This window comes from Columba livia, chromosome 1, assembly GCF_036013475.1.
Source record: "Columba livia isolate bColLiv1 breed racing homer chromosome 1, bColLiv1.pat.W.v2, whole genome shotgun sequence".
NCBI lineage: Eukaryota > Metazoa > Chordata > Aves > Columbiformes > Columbidae > Columba > Columba livia.
In genome coordinates, this window is record NC_088602.1 from 86,590,714 (window position 1) to 86,612,063 (window position 21,350).

The window sequence follows — 21,350 nt, forward strand, 5'->3', positions numbered from 1 at the left end:
TAATTTCTTATATCTCTATAATGGTTTAGGTGTACATGCACATATATGTGTATGCATGTGTTTATGTATATGTTATGAATATAAATTATAACCAAGCCTCAAGGGTGGTATGCCACAGAGTCAAACACAAACCACAGAGAGATATCTCCCTTTAATGGCAATAAAAATACATGTACACGTGTATATAGTTCAGGATATCTGCAGATCTGAACAGTGATCTGTTCTGCATACCCGTATCTGATGTTGTCTGAGCAGCTCCTTGTTTTCATTATGATCTTGTATATAACATAGGGACATCCTCTACCATGCTGTCTATCATGTGCAATTCTATGCACATTAAATTAGTATCCTAAATTGGTTCTACCAATCTATCAAGATTGCATTCCCATAGTGATCAGTAGTAAGCTTTAATGATCAATAAACTTCTAGTGATTTGTTTTTATCACCCTGGGGACACTGTTATCATTCCATGCTTAGACTTTCAAGACCGAAATTATCACCTTGTGCCTGTACTTTTGGAAGTCCCAGATAAAATTGCCTATTCTCATTCAACAGCCTTCAAGCTGTGGTTGCCTGAGTTCACTCAGTCAAACCATACACTCCTGAACCTGACTTGTTACCACTAGTAACCTCTTTATGGAGTAGCATATTTTGAATGCTCTGGGTTTGTGTTGTCAGGTATAATTTTTTTTTATTATTAGTCACAAGTACTGTTGCTGCAATATACAATTATGTTACCATAAATATAAAAACTTTTAAAAAGTGATATAATTATTTGTATTATCCATGATTCAATAATAGCAAGGAATACTACATATAATGCAGTTCTTAAGACTCTCAGCTTCCAATTTTTCAAAATCCAACTCAACATCTATGTCTACCTTCCCATCTACATATTCCGCAGTAATGATGATAATCCTAATTTTGCATTTGATATGTAAAGTATAATTCCTGTTTGTATGGGTTTGTTCATTTGTTACAGGCATCCTTGAGTTCTTCAGCTTCACTTTCCAGAGGCAGTGAAAAATAAATGCCATACCACTGCTTGTTCGGGCATGGACTGACAGCAAGAGTTTGTGCTGGAAGCCTTTCCACCAACTGGATCAATGTGTTCTGCTTTAAAATTCATGGGGAGAGCAGGAAGATGGAACATAAAGGGTAATTAGTTTCTCTCTATAAGTATGTATTGAACTACATGGTCAACTATTGCCAACATAGAAATGACCAATAAAACAGAGAGGCTTCTAAGCTGCAGAATCCCTGACTGGGTGCTCTTCCTTTTATCATGGCATGGAATTTCCCACAGCATTTTGCATATTTGAAGAGTATTCTCATCCACTGATTGTGTATTTGATTGATGAAGGTAAACGTTTCTTCTTTTTTTTTTTTTTTTTTTTCTGTCCATAAATGATATTAAATAACCAGAATAGCTGCAGTTAGTACATATAGCTTTCTATTGTTGAGGTGCTTTTGTTTGTTTGTTGGTTGGTTTATGGTTTTTGTTTGTTTTGTTTTGACCTGTGGGATTTTCTAATTACAGGATCCTCAAAATATCATTTATACATGGTACATGTACCTCTTCTTAGACATTCTTAAAAGTTCAGAAGTACCACTTCCTTTTTTTTTTATAGTCTTTAACCTTGCTCTCTATAAAATTCTGTATTATCTTAAAGATTTTATGCTCTAATTTAAATGTATTCTGCAGTAGACATAGCCCAATATGCCTCTCAGATCTTTTAAATGCATATGATTGTAACTATTCTTAAGGACAGTACTTACATGGTTATTTAGTTTATGTTATAATTGAAAGCATTTTGGTGTTAAGTCTTTAAGCAACTGAGGTTGGTGACTGAAGAAAAACTATTTCAACTTTATTCAAGATGATCAGTTGGTCCGAACAATTAGATCTATAGAATTGGAATTGTATGGTGGTTTTAGGAGCTTTTAAAAATTGTATCGTGATAAAATTTGTGGCCTTTGGATAAAAAACTTAGTAGAAAAGGATTTTGGTTATTCTCCTCTGCCTATAGGCCATGATCAGTGGAGTGCTGATGAATTGTCTAGGGATAAGACATAGTGAATTTTTCAGATAAACACACACTATTTCCAAAGTTTGGTGTTATACTAGTTTACACAGCTTGAAGGCATACGTAGTCTGTCCATCTCACCCGTACTTTCCACTTCAGTGAAAATCGTTGTGTGAGAAAACATAACTAAAACAACAACAATAAAAAACCAACACACAAACTCCCACAAAATAGCAACAAAAAGTCTAGTTCTGTTAAGCTGTTTGTAGCTGAATAAATGTAATTGCACTATGAAACTTTCAGACAGACTTGGATTTGCTTGAAGGCCATTCCTAAAATCCGTCCATATTTCTTGATGTGCACATTATCTAAGTTCTTATCTGTTGAATGTTTCAGGGATATAAAATCAGTTTCTTAGATGTTGTAAAGAACAGAACACCGGCCTGCAGCATACCTAAATGTTATACAGTCCATTGGTGAAGTTGCAATAAAACTAAACACCAAATAAAACTTATATAAAAGATAATAAGCTCAGCTTGCAAGACACTTCCCAGCTTCTGGAGAAATGGCATTACGAGATTCATGATCACTATAAAGCTAGTATCCTCATTTTTGAGAATTGAAGAGCATACAAGCTTTTCCAAGTAGATTTCCCAGTCACAATTCTTACAGTGTGTCCAAGTAACTTAAACATTTGTCTTTTTACAGAAAAGCAGTGAAAATGTTGAAGTTAAAATTTGATACTATCATGAACTTACATGGTACCAGGAGATTACTTGGAGTGAATTTCAGTGATCTGAATCAGGAAATGCATTTGCTCTCAGGCTCTTGGAGATTTGGGAGTGTCATGGGCAGACATAAGCAATGCACCATCCATTATGTACTGAATCTGGCTGGATGAAGTTAACTTTCTTCATAGCATCCTGTATGGTGCTATGTTTTGTATTTGCAGCTAAAAGAATCTTGCTAAGTCACTAACATTTTGGCTGTTGCTGAGCAGTGTTTGTGTAACATCAAGGCTTTATCTTTTTCCCACTCTGTCCCCACAGCCAGTCAGCTGAGGATGAACAAGAGATTTGGAATGGATACAGACGGGATTGCTAACCCAAAGTGACCAAAGGGATATCCCACATCATTTGACACTGTGCACAGCTAGAGAAAGGAAAAGGAAGGGAAGGATACCCTTGTTTATGGTGTTTGTAATGTGTGCTGTGGCCAGCAAGTGGGTGGGCCTTGCCAGCTGATGGGGAGCAGTGAATGAATTCCTCTTTTTGCTTTGCCTGCACGCACAGCTTTTGATTCACTTATATGTGGTTTATAACCAGCTGTCAACTAAACACTAGGCAGCCACCCAGGGGCATGGGGGAGAAAATCAGAGGGGTAAAAGTGCAAAAACTCTTGGGCTGAGACAAAGTTTAAAAACTAAAGCAAAAGCCATGCATGCAAGCAAAACAAAACAAGGAATTAATCCATTATTTCCCATGGGCAGGCAGGTGTTCAGCCATCTCCAGGAGATCAGGGCTCCATCATGCATAAGAGTTACTTGGGAAGGTGATCACCATCACTTCAAACATTCTCCCCTTCCTTCTTCTTCCTCCAGCTTATATACTGGCTATACTGGACGTTATATGTGTCACGGTCCGTTCAGCGATGGACTCGTGATGTTTCTTTTACCTTGACCTCAGAGCGCAAAATTAAGGCGACCAAAATGCCAAGGGGTTATAATTCAATCAAGCAGTGTTACTTTATTAATTTGCTCATAAAGCGGGACACGATAGAGAGAGAGAGTAAGAAAAAGGGGAAAGAAACGGGGAAAAGTAAAGGAAAAGATGAGAAATGAGGTTGCGTTTATCACCAGTCCAGTTCCAGAAACTTCCCTCTGCTCTCTGTGTCCCATGGAGTCTGGCTGGTCCTCCGTCGTGGTTCGGGATCCTCTGGTGGGAAGATCTTCAATGGTGTCCATTCTGGTCTCATCTTTTATGCTTCTTCACCCCCCCTTGCTCCCATTGTTTTAGGCCAGTCTCCGCCTAGACTTCGCAACCCAGGCGCGTACTGTGCAGGCTCGAAAGATTCACGCTTTCTTTTGCCAATGCTTACATGTCCAGCATTCAGGGGTCTTTCTCTGGTCCATTGGCTGACCTCAGGACCCTTGGTGAGCTCTGGGCATGCTCCTTTTCGTTGGCCATTGTTTGAGGGAGCAGGTGAGGAACATGTGTAACTGAGGCTGCAGATAAGAACACATTCTTCTGGATGGCAGCTATTGTTCCTGGGTCAAAGAGACCCTCACAACAATAGCTTTCAGGAGGTGGGAGCTGGTTTGGCTGAAGCAGCAGGCAAAGTCCACACAACAGCCATTGTTAGCAGGAGCCCCCCATATCGGAGAAACAGTGCCACAATGCTTCTCCTTGGGCCTCTCTCCAAGTCATTGTCCATCTGTTCTTTCGGTCTCAGCTTCAGTTCTCTAAGTTCTTGATGGCGATGTTCAGGCAAATACTGCTCCATCTTCGGACTGACTCTCACAATATGACATTGAATATCCCTTTAGCCAGTTTGGGTCAGCTGTCCTTGCTGGCCCCCATCCCATCTTCTTGTGCCCCTGGTGTGATGTAAGAAGCTGAAAAGTGCTTGACTGCTCAGCAACAACTAAAACATCCATGTGTTATCAACATTATTCTCACAATAAACCCAAACCACAGTACTGTACCAGCTACTAGGAAGAAAACTAATTCTAACCCAGCCAAAACCAGGACAACTTATTAAACTTACTTTATCTTCACCCACAAGTCTCCTTGTCTTTCTGTTTTTCCCTGTCTTGCAGAAGATGGGAATGAGTGAGCAACCGTGGGAGTGTTCAGATGTTGGCTGGGGTCAACCCACAACACACTGTTATCATTTAAAGGTCAGTTATGATGGGAACATCTTGATAGAGCAGCACAGACCAGCACTGTTGGGAATGTTGAATTTTCCTGAAGAGAACAAACACACTTTATTCGCAGCTGATGGATAAGCAGATCTTTCCAGGGTGGTCACATTTGTCACTGGAATACGCTGGCAGCATTCCCAAACTTTGGTTAGTCAGCAGTTGTATTTTCTGACAGTTATCGCAAATCCCTGCCTGATTGTTTTGTATTGCCAAATCTTTCACACTCAGCCCTGCTCTGGACCTTGGCCTCTCCCCCTGACAGGTCTTCAACCACTTATTTAATAATAAAAAAGAAAGAAACTAAAAGAATAAGAAAAGTTAACTTTTACCCAAACATTAAATTGTGGAGTTTTTTCCCTAAATGAATTTGTGAGATTGAATTTGTAATACTAGTGTCAGAAGAATTGATACAAGAAAACAGATGACCACACTGTGCTCTGAATACTCAAAATATGGTTATGGCCAAAAGAAAACAACTGCATATGTGAAGTCATGAGTTTGTTTTATTACAAGGAATGTTGTTACAGCCTAATAGGGACACTATTATCCAATTTACTCTAATATTAACACTTATAATTCATATTGATGCAGAAAAGCTCATTAACAATACCTTTAAAATCTTTATACATTTAAATCTACTAACATCTATTCTTTTTCTCTGGTATTCTGCCTGTTCTTTCAGTGTCCCTCTGGGTCCTGAAGTTGAACCTTTTGCCTTCCTTGGAAAACTCAGTTGTAGCTAACATGTCTGACATGGCAAGCAGAAAAAGAGGCCATGTGACAAGCAGTCCTGGTGGTCTGAGGAGGTGAGGTGGGATGAAGGAGGCAAGGGGCTGCAACTCCAGGACTGAATGGTCCAAGGGTCACTGAAATGCCTGAAAGGCAAATCATTATGATCCAGTTCGAAGAATAGAAGCAAAATAAAACTGGTTCTGGGACTATATTTTTGGTTTGGGTTGTTTTTGTTGTATTTTTTTTTTTGGTGATTCAACTATAAAATGAAGCCACTGTTTGTGATAGGGACTTGGGGATTAACACTGATTAATACCGATTACTAACAAAGCAAGAAAATTAATGTAAAACCAGCTGCTATTACTCTAAATCTAGTTTTAGCTAATCTGGAATGATTCCATAGATATTTTTAAATGGTAATTCCATCTGAATGAAAGTTACTTCATATCTCATATGTCTTCTGATGTAAGAGAGTAAAATTTAGCTTTTTTTTTTTCCTGACATTAAAACAATATTTCAAAATAAAGCAATATTTATTCAGCACTCAAAGGCACAAATTATTTCAGAATATGAGTTAAAAACGTGAAAACTTTAGGTGTAGGGTATCTCTATCTGACAGAGAAAAGGTGTAGGTTATCTCTATCTGTCAGAGAAAAGAAAAAATCAGCCCAAGAAAAACAAAATGCAGAGCTCCTTGCTTCCCTTTTATCTTCCTCCCTCTGTGTAAATGTGCCTGTTCGACAGTTTTATACAGACATAAACTGGGCAGGCTCTTCCTGTTCCTTCAAACCTTTTTCAGAAATGAGAATTTTTTGATCCCATTCTAACCTGAATGAAGCCAGACAACTAAATTTTATCCTCACTGATGATGGAGGCATTATTGTCTTTGTGGGTTTGAATAGCTATATTATGAAAGACTGACTTACTTTCATTTTCTCTAGATTGTCCCATTTGTAGTCTTATTTGAATAGAATAGCTAAATCAGTGTACCTAATTTCAAGAGGTCCAAGTTTACCATAATAGATTAAATTTGTTGTTTAGTGTTGTTGGTCAATAGCATAAACATACTGTGAAATCATTTTGCCTTTGTGTTATTTTATCTCCAGCAAGACATCTGTAGCATACTCATGCGACTGCATAGAGATATGCTTGAAATATGCAAAATTCTCTAGAGAATTTTGGGGTATAAACAATCAAGTAGACTAAGCCTTAAAAAGAGAAGCATTTTTTGTCGTGTTTGATCTCTGTCCCACCATTGCTTTAAAATGTAGTATTTTACTGAATATAGATCGACTTGTAACTGTTTGGGGATTACTACATGAATGTGATTTTTGATAAATGGATGTTTTTGTCCCTCTGCAACCTAATTCATCACTGAAATTGGAAGATTTAGAGATTCCAGATATCTAGAGAGTAATGAGTTCTCCCAGGTTACCTCAGCTTCTCATATGAGCAGTACATTTAATATTGGATTTACAGACAGCAAAAAGGTTGAATCAAAACAGATCAGACATGCAATCTTTAGAAATCCTACAGGTTGATCCAAAATAATTCTCATCTCCTGAAGCCTCTGAAGCAAAACTGCTGCCTTTGTGAAACATCGTTTGATAGAACCTCACGCTTCTAGACAGCTCCTTTTATCTTATATCTTGTAGTATCCTTACTTCTTTGCCACAAAATATAAAGTGCCAAACCTTTGGTTGGGAAGCTGTGCAGAAACGTTACCACTATCAATACTGTAATTTTTTTTTTTTTTTTTTATAAGGATTAAAACAGTCTAAAGTCTCTGAAGTAAGTCCATCTATGCTATACAGGGAAGTCTGCTTGCTCAGACATGGTTAGAAACAGGATGACATTTGTCAAATGTGAAGTCAAGTTGTCAGTTTTTATTACTATTATATCTAGATTTTTTTTTTCTCATTGTAGGTCAGGGTAATTCTGTTTATTCCGTACTGAATTTTGTTTTTAAACCTTTAAACCACTATATATTTTTTGACACATGTCATCAATCAGTTGTTCTTTACTGACAAGGTTGCAAAGAGGTATGCATGGAGTTTATTACCATAGAATCATAGAATGCCCTGAGTTGGAATGGACCCACAAGGATCATTGAGTCCAAATCCTGTCCATGAACAGGCCAACCCTAAAATTCACACCATGTGTCTGAGGATGTTGTCCAATTGCTTCTTGAATTCTGCCAGACTCAGGTCCATTACTACCTCCCTGGGGAGCCTGCTCCAGTGCTCCAGCACCCTCTTTGTGAAGAATCTTTCCCTAATGTCAAACCTAAACCTCTCCTGGCACATCTTCCTGCCATTGTCTCAGGTCTTATCATTCGTTGCCAGAGACAAGAGATCAGTGCCTGCCTCTCATCCTCCTCCCCTGGCAAGGAAGCTGTAGGTCATGTATTACATGGATTTCTAAAATTTAATATATTTTGTCTGAGTTTTCTGCAATTTACAAACATGGAATGTACCATTAGCTAAAGAGTACCATTCTTTCCTCTGTCCACCACCATCACCCAATCTGGAATTTATTTTTTAAAAATATTAGGTAGAGGAAAAATATTTCACTATCATTGAGTCCTTATTGGACAAGGCATCTTTATCTAAGATCTTGTGCTTGCAAGTTTGGGAATGAAGTAAATCCAAGAATTCTGTCCAGGAATATACAACCTCTTACATTTCAACCTGTTATTCATGGCTTTTCTGTAATATTCAGCATCCTTACTATAAAAGTAGTTCTTCCCTCTGTCTGTAATCAGCCCCTCAAGAGGTTCTCACCCCATGGTTGTCTCACCAGTCTTGCCTCTTGCTACAGAGGCACTAAATTTCCTTGCACCGCAAGAAATTCTTCACATTACCTGGTACTAAGTTGTATCAGCCCCTACCATGTTGCACTGTAGGGGGAAACACCTAATTTCTTTTGCCTTGCACTGCAAGTGTCCATCTAGGTTGCTAGTTTGCAACACTCATTTATAGAGGTCTGCCACTTATAGAGGTTAGTACCTATCAGTTTTACTCCTCCACATAAGTTCAAAGTTAAAACAACAGTCCCTATACATGCACAGCAATACAGCTAAGTGTATGATAATCACACGTGTAACATTATTGCAAAATAAGAACACTAAATAAGTTAGTGAAAATTTGAACTATATCTTCCAATAGTCACTTAGTTCTTCATGTGATGTTTTTCAAGGACATTTTTCTTGATTGTGACATCTATGACAACTGAGGATCTACTCATCTCAGATATTTTTGTCCCTGTCCTCAAGCTCCTTAAAATATATGTCCTCATATCTGCAGTTACATAGATACACATAGAACTTCAGAGAAGGACCTGGATCCTTCCACACTTTACTCCTTGCTAGTTAATTTTCCTGTATCTTCTTTGTTGGTATTTGAGGTCTTCACAAATGCAAATGAAACTTTTCTCATGGGTAAACTCTGTCTTCTGGTGACCAACAACAGAAACCAAGGGAATGGCAGAAAGATGTGCCAGGGCAGGTTTAGGTTGGACATTGGGAAAAGGTTCTTCATCCAGAATGTGATGGAGCACTGGAGGCAGAGCACTCAGGGAGGCAGACACGGCCCCAAGATTGACAGTATTCAAGAAGAGGGTGGACAACATCCTCAGACACATGGTGTGAACTGTGGAGTTGTCCTATTCAGGGACAGGAGCTGGATTTGACGATCCCTGTGGGTCCCTTCTAACTCAGGACATTCTATGATTCTATTTTGTAATGATGTAGCTCTGTTTTCTTGATTCCTCTCATGCGTCTCATCTCTATCTGATCTTGGTTTTTGTTTTTGTTTTTTTATTCTTTTGTTCTTCATACACATGCGTTTTCATAGCTTTCTTATGACTGCAGTCTTCATATCAAAGAAACTTTGTACAGAATTTTTGAAGGGTGATATGCATAGATTTCCAGCCAGACAATACCCATTTATCAATACTGTGGATGTCTAACAGGAAACCTTACGTACTTACGTTTCTGTAGATGTTGCTAATGAGTTTATGAAATATCCAGAACATATTTGTAACAGAAAATCTCCAAAATAAGCTTTTGTATCACATCCAGGTATTTGTTCTTTTCTTTGCTTCTTACCTTATATTTTTCTCATTATCAGCTACATGTTGAAATCAATTTTTATTTTTGTTAAAAATTCATCAATTGTTCTCTTTATAGTTATTGAGATATAGAAGATGGAATTAAATATGAGAATCTACACCTCCTTTGCTAACAGCTTTTGTGTATTGCAGACAGAGATAAGAGTATTTTGTAAGCAAAGTTCATCTTCAGTAAAACTGTTGTAGCAAAAGTGATATTGTCGGATTAGCTGCAGTGAATAATTTAATTAATTAGAATTTTGAAATAAATATATTTTCATGTTGAAATAAAAAGAATTGGAAAATATTTTTGTGGGTCCCTGATTTTACTTTTGAAACTCAAAGTGAAGTGACTTTAAGAAGAATTTCTGGGAGTACAATGACAAGCATTATGTTTATTCAAGTTTTTGTAAGTTTACAAACCATACAAGAAGAAAACTCAAAATGTCACTGGAACCAGTTTCTTGGGATAGACAATTCTTATACATACCTTTCCTTGGAACAGTACAGCTTGTGCCTTGTTTTGGGGTTTGTAAATCCTGGAAGGTCAAGTAGGAGAAAAAAAAAAAAAAGGGCAAACCAGGCAAACCAAACCAAACCAAAACCAACCAAACAAAAAACAGAAACCAAGGAAAATTAACTTTGGCTACACATTCAGTGCCTACGTTTCTCTAATCACAAACAGCATATCATATGGCTTGGACAAGTGTACTCTACGCTGGGTTAAGAACTGGCTGGAGGGCCGGGCCCAGAGAGAGCTGGTGAATGGGGCTGCATCCAGCTGGCGGCCAGTCACTAGTGGTGTTCCCCAGGGGTCAGTGTTGGGTCCAGTCCTGTTTAACATCTTTATTGATGATTTAGATGAGGGGATTGAGACCATCATCAGCAAATTTGCTGATGACACCAAGTTGGGAGGGAGTGTCGACCTGCTGGAAGGCAGGAGGGCTCTGCAGAGGGATCTGGATAGACTGGAAAAATGGGCTGATTCCAATGGGATGAAGTTCAACAAGGCCAAGTGCCGGGTCCTGCACTTTGGCCACAACAACCCCCTGCAGCGCTACAGGCTGGGCGCAGAGTGGCTGGAGAGCAGTCAGGCAGAAAGGGACCTGGGGGTACTAATTGACAGGAAGCTCAACGTGAGCAAACAGTGTGCTCAGGTGGCCAAGAAGGCCAAGGGTATCCTGTCCTGTATCAAAAATAGTGTGGTCAGCAGGACAAGGGAATTGATCCTTCCCCTGTACTCTGCATTGGTGAGGCCACACCTGGAGTATTGTGTTCAGTTCTGGGCCCCTCAGTTCAGGAAAGACATTGAAGTGCTGGAGTGGGTCCAGAGAAGAACAGCAAGACTGGTGAAGGGACTTGAACACAAGACCTATGGGGAGAGGCTGAGGGAGCTGGGGTTATTTAGTCTAGAGAAGAGGAGGCTTAAAGGTGACCTCATCACTCTCTATAACTACCTGAAGGGAAGTTCTGGCCAGGTGGGGATTGGTCTCTTCTCCCAGGCAGTTAGCAATAGGACAAGGGGGCATGGGCTTCAACTCTGCCAGGGGAAATTTAGGCTGGATATTAGAAAGAAATTCTTTCCAGAGAGAGTAGTCAGGCATTGGAATGGCCTGCCCAGGGAGGTAGTGGACTCACCGTCCCTGGAGATTTTTAAACTGAGATTGGACATGGCACTCAGTGCCATGATCTAGTAAATGGACTGGAGTTGGACCAAGGGTTGGACTTGATGATCTCTGAGGTCTTTTCCAACCCAGTTGATTCTGTGATTCTGTGATATGGTTTAACAGAATGTTATCATACTGAGCAGAAACAAAAAAAAATAAGTTGAACATGATTACATAGAACAAGAAACTAGACCTTCCAAGAAGCAGTAATAGTAATAATAACAGCAATATAATCATACATTGATATAAGTGCATAGGAACGGAGATCTGTCCACACCAAGAAAAAGAAAGCCTGAGTTAGCATCTGTACAATTTCTTCATTGCAGGATATGGCTTTACTGGTAGTTAAGAAAAACAGCAGACCAAAATTTAATCTAAACTTTGTGCCAAAGATTGCCCTGTAGGATAGTTTCCCAAGTTCTCTTTTCCCTCTTAGTGGAAATTAAATGGAGGCATAAAGATGCCACAGTAATTGTCATTACCTTAATCTGTATCAGTGATTTTTGTAATGCAGAAGTGATATATTAATGCAGAGAGGAAATTGCACAAGTTCCTTGGTTTTTGTGACAAATGCTTGAAGAAATAATAAGTTTGCACCTCAGAATCATGACCTAGTGAAGATGCACTATTTTGAGAACCCCCATCCATCTCCTGGCTTATACTTTGTTACCACCAGTGATATCTGTAAACTTTTGACATGTCTGAATTTTGTCACAAGTAATTTATTTAAACTTCATTTACATCTACCCCTAAAAGTAGTAGGGAAGTGAAAAAGGTACTTCAGGGGAAAAGTTGTTGTTTAGCTCTCTAAGTTACTCACTTTAAAATACCAACCTCAGAGCCTTGGCTCTTTGCCTTTGAATATGTTAAAGTTGTACATTTGGACTGCTCCTAGCCTTTCTGGCTGAATACACCCCATTCTCTGTGATCAGCTAGCCAATATGTTAATGCAATGTAATTTGAGTTGCATATAATTATCTGGATGGGAGACTACCATGCTTGTGTACTCTAACGGATAGCTGGATTATGTAGCTTTATTATTCAAAGCAAATGGGAACATGAGTTACATGCTGTGTAACTGAAATGAGTATGGCCCATAGGTTCAGTCTGATGCTTATTAAAGTGGTCTGCTATAGTTAATTTACTTGCAAAACAGGATTTATAATGGAAACATTTAAAGTGGGAACAGCAACTTCCCCCCATCTACTAGTAGCTATCGAAACATCATATGACAACATATTAAAACAGAAAAAAAGTTCAGCTCTATATGCCTAATGCAAAGGATCATTAATAGGTATTTATTGACTTTTTAGTTGTATGTCTTGATATGGGCAGTCTGGTGGTCTGTTTGCTTTGAACATATTGCCAGAGAATTAATGAGTTTTGAAAAAATATGTTGAAATAAACAGTCTTAAAATGAAAGCAGTGCCAGATAGCATTAATTTTCCTTTGATAATTTCATTAAATGGTGTGCTGATTATATCTGTCTTTGCTTGGTATCCACAGACACACACTGAGGAAAGTAAAAGTGTTGCTGGGGGAAGAACTGTAGGTGGAAAACTGGGCATGGAAGGAAGGCCTTGTAACTTTGCTTGTTCTTGATTTCTGCAAACCTACATTTTGGGGCTTTTTAGACTTCTTTATATTTTCAGAGTCAGGCCCTAATCATATGGACCCTAAGTAAATGTAACTAGCAACATAAAGTGACCACCAGTATGGGAAGTGCCACTTCTGAAATTTCATGGTATATGATACCAGGCAAAACACTTCCAAACTGGCTTTTTGGGCCAGTGACTCAGTCAGCACTGAAAATCCCATGAACTATGGATGAATAATTAATCCCCTTTGGCACTGTATGGAAAGGGACATACTTGCAGGAGTGGCATGCATTTTAGAGTTCCATATTACTTTCAGAGAGTAGCATGACTTGTCCTTAAGCCAGTCAAGGTATAAGGCCTTCAAAATGCCTTTACAAGGACCTTGAGGCTGTAATGGGCAAGAAGTACTCCACCTGGAGTTGTGCATCTGGATTTGGGGCCACTAGCACAAGACAGACATGAACCTGTTAGAGCAGTCCAGCGGAGAGCCACAGAAACGATCAGAGGGCTGAAACACCTCTCCTGTGAAGAAAGGCTGAGAGAGCTGGGGTTTTTCAGCCCGGAGAAGGCTCTGGGTAGACCTTCTTGCTGTCTTTCAGTATATAGTGGGGGCTTATAAGAAAGATAGACTTTTTTTAGCAGGGCTTGTACTTACAGGACATGGGTAATGGTTTTAAACTGAAAGAGGATAAACAACAAAAGATAGAGAAAGTCTTGAAGAAGGACTGAGGTGTAGGAAAGAAGGTCAGGAAAAGAGTTTTAAAAAAAGGTGGAAAAAACAATAAGCAGGAAAAAGCAAGGGTGAAAAAGCAGTGGGAAATGGAAAAAAAAAAAAAAAGTGAAATTGCTGTTTCATAACTCTTATCCTTTTATTTGAAATATTCCTTATTTTTCCAAATTTGAAAACAAAAGACAAAATCTCAAAGAAGTCATATCATGCAACTTTGCTAGTATTCTACCATCCAATGTAAACCACATTTTTGACTGGTAAAAGTGTGCCAGAACGTAACTTACGTGTCACAAGAATGTTCTAAAACCCTCAGAAATGGATATGAAAAAAACACTCAGCCACTTGGCTTTAGAATGTGTCCCAGTGTTACTGCTGAAATTTTAGGTAGAGGTAGGCAGAATCTGACTGTGCAAACGAGGCTTTGGAATGTCAGAAAGGTGCCAAAATGTGCAATGAATTTAATTACAGAAGACATATTGAATCTTTCTTTAGTTTTTGGCTGAAATCTTGCCTCGATTAAAGTTGTTTGCATTTTGTAATTAACTTTGTTCAGATTATCAATTAATTTCATCCTTATTTTCTGTGCTACCTCAGCAGCACAATTCTCCTAAATCTCTACTAGCACACTCAGACAATATTGACTCAAGAAGAAGTCACTAATTGATTCTACACTGCAGCTTCCTTGATTGTCTTCAGGGACTCAGTATATTATATGATTTATTTTTTTTTTCCTAAGATTTGGTGTGTAAACCACTATTTCTGTTTCTACTAAATATTATACATAATTTTCTTTCAAAGTTTCACTAACCTTCAATTACCTTTTCTTCTACCATGCTGAATTGAAATTACTTCATGTTTCGAAATTCTTTCAGTTGAAACAACTGTGAAGACACAAGTCCAATCTTTTAGGAAGTTAAAACAGTTTCAGCAGTACAGTTTAAATCCGTTGAAACCTTTTTAATCAAAAAGAGTGCTTGAGTAGGACAAGAGAGGATTAGAATGAGATCCTGTAGAAACTACTAAAACATACAATTACCAGCTTGCAAAAGAAACAGAACAAAATTGTGGAATGCAAAGAGCAGGAGGTCATAAGGCAGAAGTTTCTCTCAAAACGTTTAAGACAGTATATTGCAAATTGCAGTAAACCCACTTCTACTGATTGCAATTACATGGAGTCAAGATTACTACTATTGAATACCATCTCCTACATCTGAAAAAAACTTCTGTGATAGTAAATATGCTGAGAAGTTGCAGTTTTCCAGTCCTTACTTTTTTTTTTTTTTTTTTTTTTTGTCAAACAACTGAGAGGCAGTATACTGAAAAATATTTAGAACTACTTAATTTGATTTTTTTTTTTAATGTTGTCATATATCTTGTCTGTAAGATTTTGGTGACTGAAGAATGCAACTTGCGCCTAAATAATAGCAAATTTCTTTTATGCAATGTGTGACAGTGCTAGCAGTCCTGATAATCTCGAAAAAGAATGTTATGAAGATCATTTCATGAGGTTAGTCAATTTAAATTGTACCAGAAAACACTCATCTTAAAAGACCTTTTAGATTCAAACAGCAACTGCTGCTTGCATATTAATGAGCAGAAATCATAACTGCTGTTGTAAATAATATGTTGTTAAAATTGTGCCTTGGAATCTGAAAGCAGATGAGATTCTTCATTCATAGATTCTCTTACTCGTGATGTTCCATTTGAGGCCTGGACAGTTTTGTTGGCAATATAACGTAATGATTAAGATATCCATTAAAGCTCTGAGGAAAGTCCTTTGTCCCTTATTATAGTCATAAAGATTTTCTACAAATGAATAAAGCAGATTAAGGCTATACTTCATGTTCCTGTAGCCTCCCATAAGGTGTCCATTCCACTTTAGGCAGGACCTGCTGCAGTAATTGCAGCTACAAGGGTGCTTTTTTGGTACACAGGCTGTCACCATATACTTTTTGGAGACATGAGAAGCAAAAATATTGATAGGAATCCAAGATCATTCAAGTATATCCTAGATGTCTTCAGTGACATAATGATATTACCTGACACCTAATAAAAGCTTTACCATTTGATTTGCTTTTCTAGTTTCTGCAGAGACAAGATTTGTATATAATTATCTTGTGTGATTGAAATACATATTTTCTTAACAGTAGTAGCCATTATAACACACATTTTTAAAATCGGGAATTTTTTTGTTTTGTTTTCCAAATTTGTGCACAGCACTACATTTCTCTGTATTAAATATTACCAATAATTTTATCAACTAATCACTATTACTTGTAAGTTCCTCCTTCATATAAGGTCTTCATTTTAACACCTCGATACCACAGCACTCTCAGAAAATGCTGTGATTTTATAAAGAGTTAATACTTGAGTGTAAAAAGAGGCTATAAAAGCTGATTGTTTTTTCTCCTTTCCTCTCCACTTCCTTATCATTACTGATAGCAAACTGTGTGGTGCTGTTTATGTCACATATGGAGCACATGGAGAAGCTCTGCATTATTCTTTCTAGTGCTTAGCATGGGACAGAGATGCCAGTTGATTGCTTTTTGAGTACCATAGCTTTGCTGCCATGATATGCAAAGTTGTGCATCTCCTGTCAGCATTTGTTGATGAAGCTGTTCCTTTCTTCTGATATCACAGCCACAGAGTTTCTTTGCAATAAAAATCATGTGCCTACTTGTGTTTTATGAAAACAACAACAACAAAAAACAAACAACAACAAAAAAAAACAAACCAAAACAACAACAAAACAAAACAAAACAAAACAAGCAAACAAACAAACAAACAAAACCAGTTATAGTTATAGTGATAGTATAGTAACTCTACTGTACCCCAAAGACAGGGGAAAAAAAAGGTGAGAAGGGACTGAATTATATATATCTCAGGAACATACTGGTGAATATGAAGGAAAAGAGTCATTTGAGGTGAAGTGTCACAGATCTAGACTCAGAATCCCAGGTCACAAGATGCATCTACTAGCATTAGTGCAGCTGCACCCCAGCCCACATATTCTTTCCAAATATGAACAAATAATGTTATTCCAAATTCTCTTGGGTCTGTTAAGCATTTTCAGTAACACAAATAACTTTCGTTCTTAATAGTATACTTGAATATAAAAATTTTCTATAGATTTTCATTTTCTTCAGTAAGAAAACATAAAGCACTATGCTAGGAAATGGAGATGCAAATAAAATGTTATATATTGCATTTATTTAAATTAGAAAAAATAGTAATCTTGAAATTAATTGCCCAAAATTACTTCATCTTCCCTGTTACATTACTTTGAAATTAATTTCTATTAATATTACTGTTTGTTTTCTGGAAGCACAGCACTTACCTATTAAAGAGTTTGCAATGTTTAAGTTATTCCCTCCCTTAGTTCTTGGTCTTTGAAAATTTACAAGGCTCCTGCTGTGTAACACAATTATCGAATTGTGCCATATGGTTTATGCATGTGGCAAGCATTTTGGAGACGCTCTCAGTGTTGTGTTCTGCAGATCTGTGCAGGAAGTGCGACTCTGAGATCTGTGCAAATTGTTACAGCTGGAAAAAGATCATCTCATTACAAAACAATAATGGAGCTGGTTTGGGCTGCTGAAGGGAAACCTGGCACAGATGCTTGTGTAGTGGAACTCAGTTATTAATTTCTAGAATTAGCACTGTCCTCCAAGCTGCTCCTGGCATGTGAACCCCATTGACTTCATAAGGGGTCTGCAAGGGCACAGTGCCTTCCAGCCAGATGGACCAATTTGCAGGGTAAGAGATTAACTGTGCCATTTGAGTTAGATAAAAAGTGACATGAACATCTATATCAGGTTTCCAGCCTTCAATGTAACTGTCATCTAATCTCACTGTTTTGCTACTTATTGTGTATTGTTATCATGTACAAACTGTGTCCATAATTTGGTGGAATTTTAGACAGGAAGCCCAGATTCTCAAATAGTAACTGTTCCCATAAGGTGAAATGAAACATAACTATCTTTCAAATTCTCATTGCAAGATAAAAAATGAATTTGGGATTCCTACCTATTCCTCTTTTATGCTTTAAGAAACAGTGAAACAGTGGTTGGATGGTCAGCTTAGTGTCTGCTAAGGGGTTTTATGTAAAAGCAGATTAATTCTATGAATTGTGACAGTTTGAAAATCTCTGAACTATCAGAAATACTCACTGCAGAAGCAAGAACCTATTGTTTATATGAAAGACCAGGCTAGCATCTCTATGGTGACATCCCCTGACCTCAGTACAAATAGAGAGTATGCAAAAGAGTTTTAGGTTTGAGTTCCAACTGAGAGAACAGCACAATATTGCACCTACATGTTCATGTCCACATTGCAGTAATCCTTCATTGGTAAGAATCTGACAACATGCAAATCACGCTGTGCAGATTGACAGTTTTGCTTGCTGGAGTACACAGGAAACAGAAACCAGAAAAATCAGGTGTCTTAAAAGAGGTACAACTTCCTTAAAAAATATTACATGAAATAAACTTAAAAAAAAAAAAAAATAGGAAGAGTAAATTACCTCCTAAATCCCTCAATTACCTTGCTATTTCCTTCTCAGTTCTTCAGAGGATGTATCTGAGACACTTGATTTTTAAGAGGCAGGATCTCATATCTGAATTTCATACTTGAAGACAGTATCTGTATTTGTACCTTGCAGACTATCTGACTGTATGTGTGTTCTGTCTTTAAAGCTAAACTGTTTTTCCTGGATGTTAAAAAAATGTTCAGATGAAAACTTTGACGTGTGATTTTTTTTTTTTTTTTATTTTGCAAATAATTGGAAAATGTTATGTTGTGTAAGTGATCATTAAAACAATCATACAGAACTGCATTTCAAATACTTTTGCCAATGTAAACTTTGCTGGTTTAACATATTACAATACATAGATTTTTACGCTTGTTATAAAGTATTTTCTTTCTGTCCATTGCAACAGATTCTATATTATAACTGGAATTTTTGTTACAGAATGGATTAAAAACAAACAAACAAACAAACAAACACAACACAGTCCTTTATCATCCTATTTGTATGTGAACTTCTCTTGACTATTAACGTTTTGATTCTCTAAGGAAGAACCTAAAACAGTAGAACCTAAAACTAGGCATATCAAAAATATTTCAGAAAGATAAGGTAAAACAATTAAATGTATAATATCAGTTAACCATAAAGGAAGTATATTAGATCTTCCTGTACAGGCTATTATTCAGGCATTAAATGGCCATCGATCTATTTCAGTCAAAAGTACATTTCTAATTATGACTTTTAGTTTTACAAAACTTAAATGATCTTCATCTACTTCTCGAGGTCTTGATATAATTGAACTTCACATTTATAGGAATAACCAATCAGCACTCTCTCTACAATGCAAATCCTTCATCTATTCTTAGGCTTTTTATTTGCAAAACAAAAACACTTTGAGGCAAGAAATTGGTCCACCCCTTGTAGTAACATATATTTCACTCGGTACTACAAGATTTTTTTTTTTTTTTTTTTTTTTACATGTTTGCCTATAGCAACTTGATACGTGCAAATTTTTTCAGCTTTATTAGTTCTACTTCAGTGCACTTACTTGTTGGTTATATTGGCAGTTTCATGAGAAGTCTTGATTTGCATATCTGGTGATTCATTTTAACCAGACAACATAATGGATAAGAGGCTAAGGAAATCATCCACTCTCAGACAGCCAATGCCACTACATCTTTCTTTAGGGTAATATTTGAAGCCAATAGTTATAAATTGCTTTCCACTGAGATATTAATGATTCTGAGGTAGAACTCAGAGGTTTCGATCAATTTAGGCATACTGACATTTTGCTGAAGTAAGAAATCTAGAAAGCAAAGGCAGTAATTCTTCACCTGTAAAATTACTGCTCTTACTCCATATGATTAACTTCCATAGATTACTTTATAGGCAGAAGATACCCTGCAGACTTTAAGGACAAAAGTTTTCATGTGAACTCCTGGGACACCTACACAGTGAATAAGACTTTATTCAGTGGAAATAATAGCAGTATGTTAGACAAGACACTAATAACTCACAGTTCCCAGGGGTGTTTGCATTTAGGATACAAACCGAAATTATGTGGTGCGTCAGCATTTTGATGTGATTTTTTTTCAGGTATTTCTACTGGTTATGGCTGGGATAATGATTATTTCTTTTTTCTTCACAGCGGCCTGTGGTGGTGCTGTGCTTTAGACTTGTGACAAATCCCAAGTTGGTAACACACTGATGTTTTGACTGTTGCTAAGCAGTCATTGCACATCCTCTAGGCCCTTCTGTTTTTCCCACTCTGCCTCCCAGCAAGTAGGCTGGAGATGTGCAAGAAGTTTGGAAGAAACACAGACAGGACAGATGACACAAATTGACAAAAAGGATCATGCTGAGCAATGAAACTCCAGAAAAGAAGAAGGACGGGAGTACATTTGTGGTCATGGCATTTGTTTTCCCATGTACCCATTAGACATGCTGAAGCTCAATTTCCATGAAGTGGTTAAACATCTGCCTACTGATGGGAAGCAGGGTATGAATTCCTTCTTTGCTTTGCTGGCATGTACAATTTTACTTCACCTATTAATCCATCTGTATCTCAGATCATGAGTTTTCATGCCTTCTTTTTATTTTCTCTCTCTTCCTATTCTCTCCCTTCATCCTGCTGTGGTAGAGAATGACCTAATGGTTGTGAGGGTTTTTAGCACAATAGTCTTTGTTCATATAGAATCATTGAACAATTGACCTAGACCGAGAATCACTAAACATTATAGTTTGAGACTGACCATCAAACTTGTTTCTCATCCATCTAGTAGATCACGGTCCAGACCATAATGTATACAATAAGGATGCTGTAGGAGATCACGTCAAAAGCCTTTTTAAGTAAGGGCAGGAAACAACCACTGCACTTCCCTCATCCACAGGTCTTATTATTTCATCACAGAGCACAAACAGATAATTCAACCCTCCTTTGCCCTTGATGAACATACTCTCAAGGCACAAAATATAAACCTAATATTTCTTTTTTATCCTAAGTAAGTGCTCTACTGGGAAGTCGTGAGTACTGTAGAAAGGACTTTGGGGATGTTCTCATGGCTTTCTTTGTTGCCAGCTCTCATGGTTATATTATTCAATTGAGAATGTATATCAGGAACTAACTTTATTGCCTATATAATGCCTTCTAACAAACAGCAGGCTGACTAAAGTAGGTTAAGGCCAGACTTAGCTTAAGCTTGTGGAAATGCATTTATTAGGCAAATATTTCCTACACTTTAGGCAAGAGATACAGCTCCAGTTGCAATACCTGTTTATTAATAATTGTGAATCACATGTGATACACAGTGGGGTTTTTTGGCTCTGTCTTTGCGTTATGTATTATGTTTGTGATAATAAGCCCTGGGAAATCAGTATTTCACTGAGCTTTTCTACAGCTTTAACCTTTTAAATGATAACGTTACTATGTAATTACTAAAAGCAAAAGGCCTTGCATTACATTCCTTTTGAAGTCATTTTGGTATCTGAAGAAAAATTCAAATAATAAATTATTTTTTTATTCTTCAAAGTTGAACAAT

General features: G+C 37.4%; 1 long non-coding RNA gene across 1 annotated transcript; it reads right to left on the reverse strand.

Annotated features, from left to right (window-relative positions):
• Positions 1-3,767: 3,767 nt before the first annotated feature.
• LOC135579628 (uncharacterized) lies at positions 3,768-17,387 on the reverse strand. The gene is made up of 3 exons (XR_010473175.1): positions 17,125-17,387; positions 14,596-14,668; positions 3,768-4,993 (listed from the first exon to the last, which is right to left on the reverse strand). It is a non-coding gene; the product is annotated as an uncharacterized LOC135579628 (long non-coding RNA).
• Between the last annotated feature and the right edge of the window lie 3,963 nt (positions 17,388-21,350).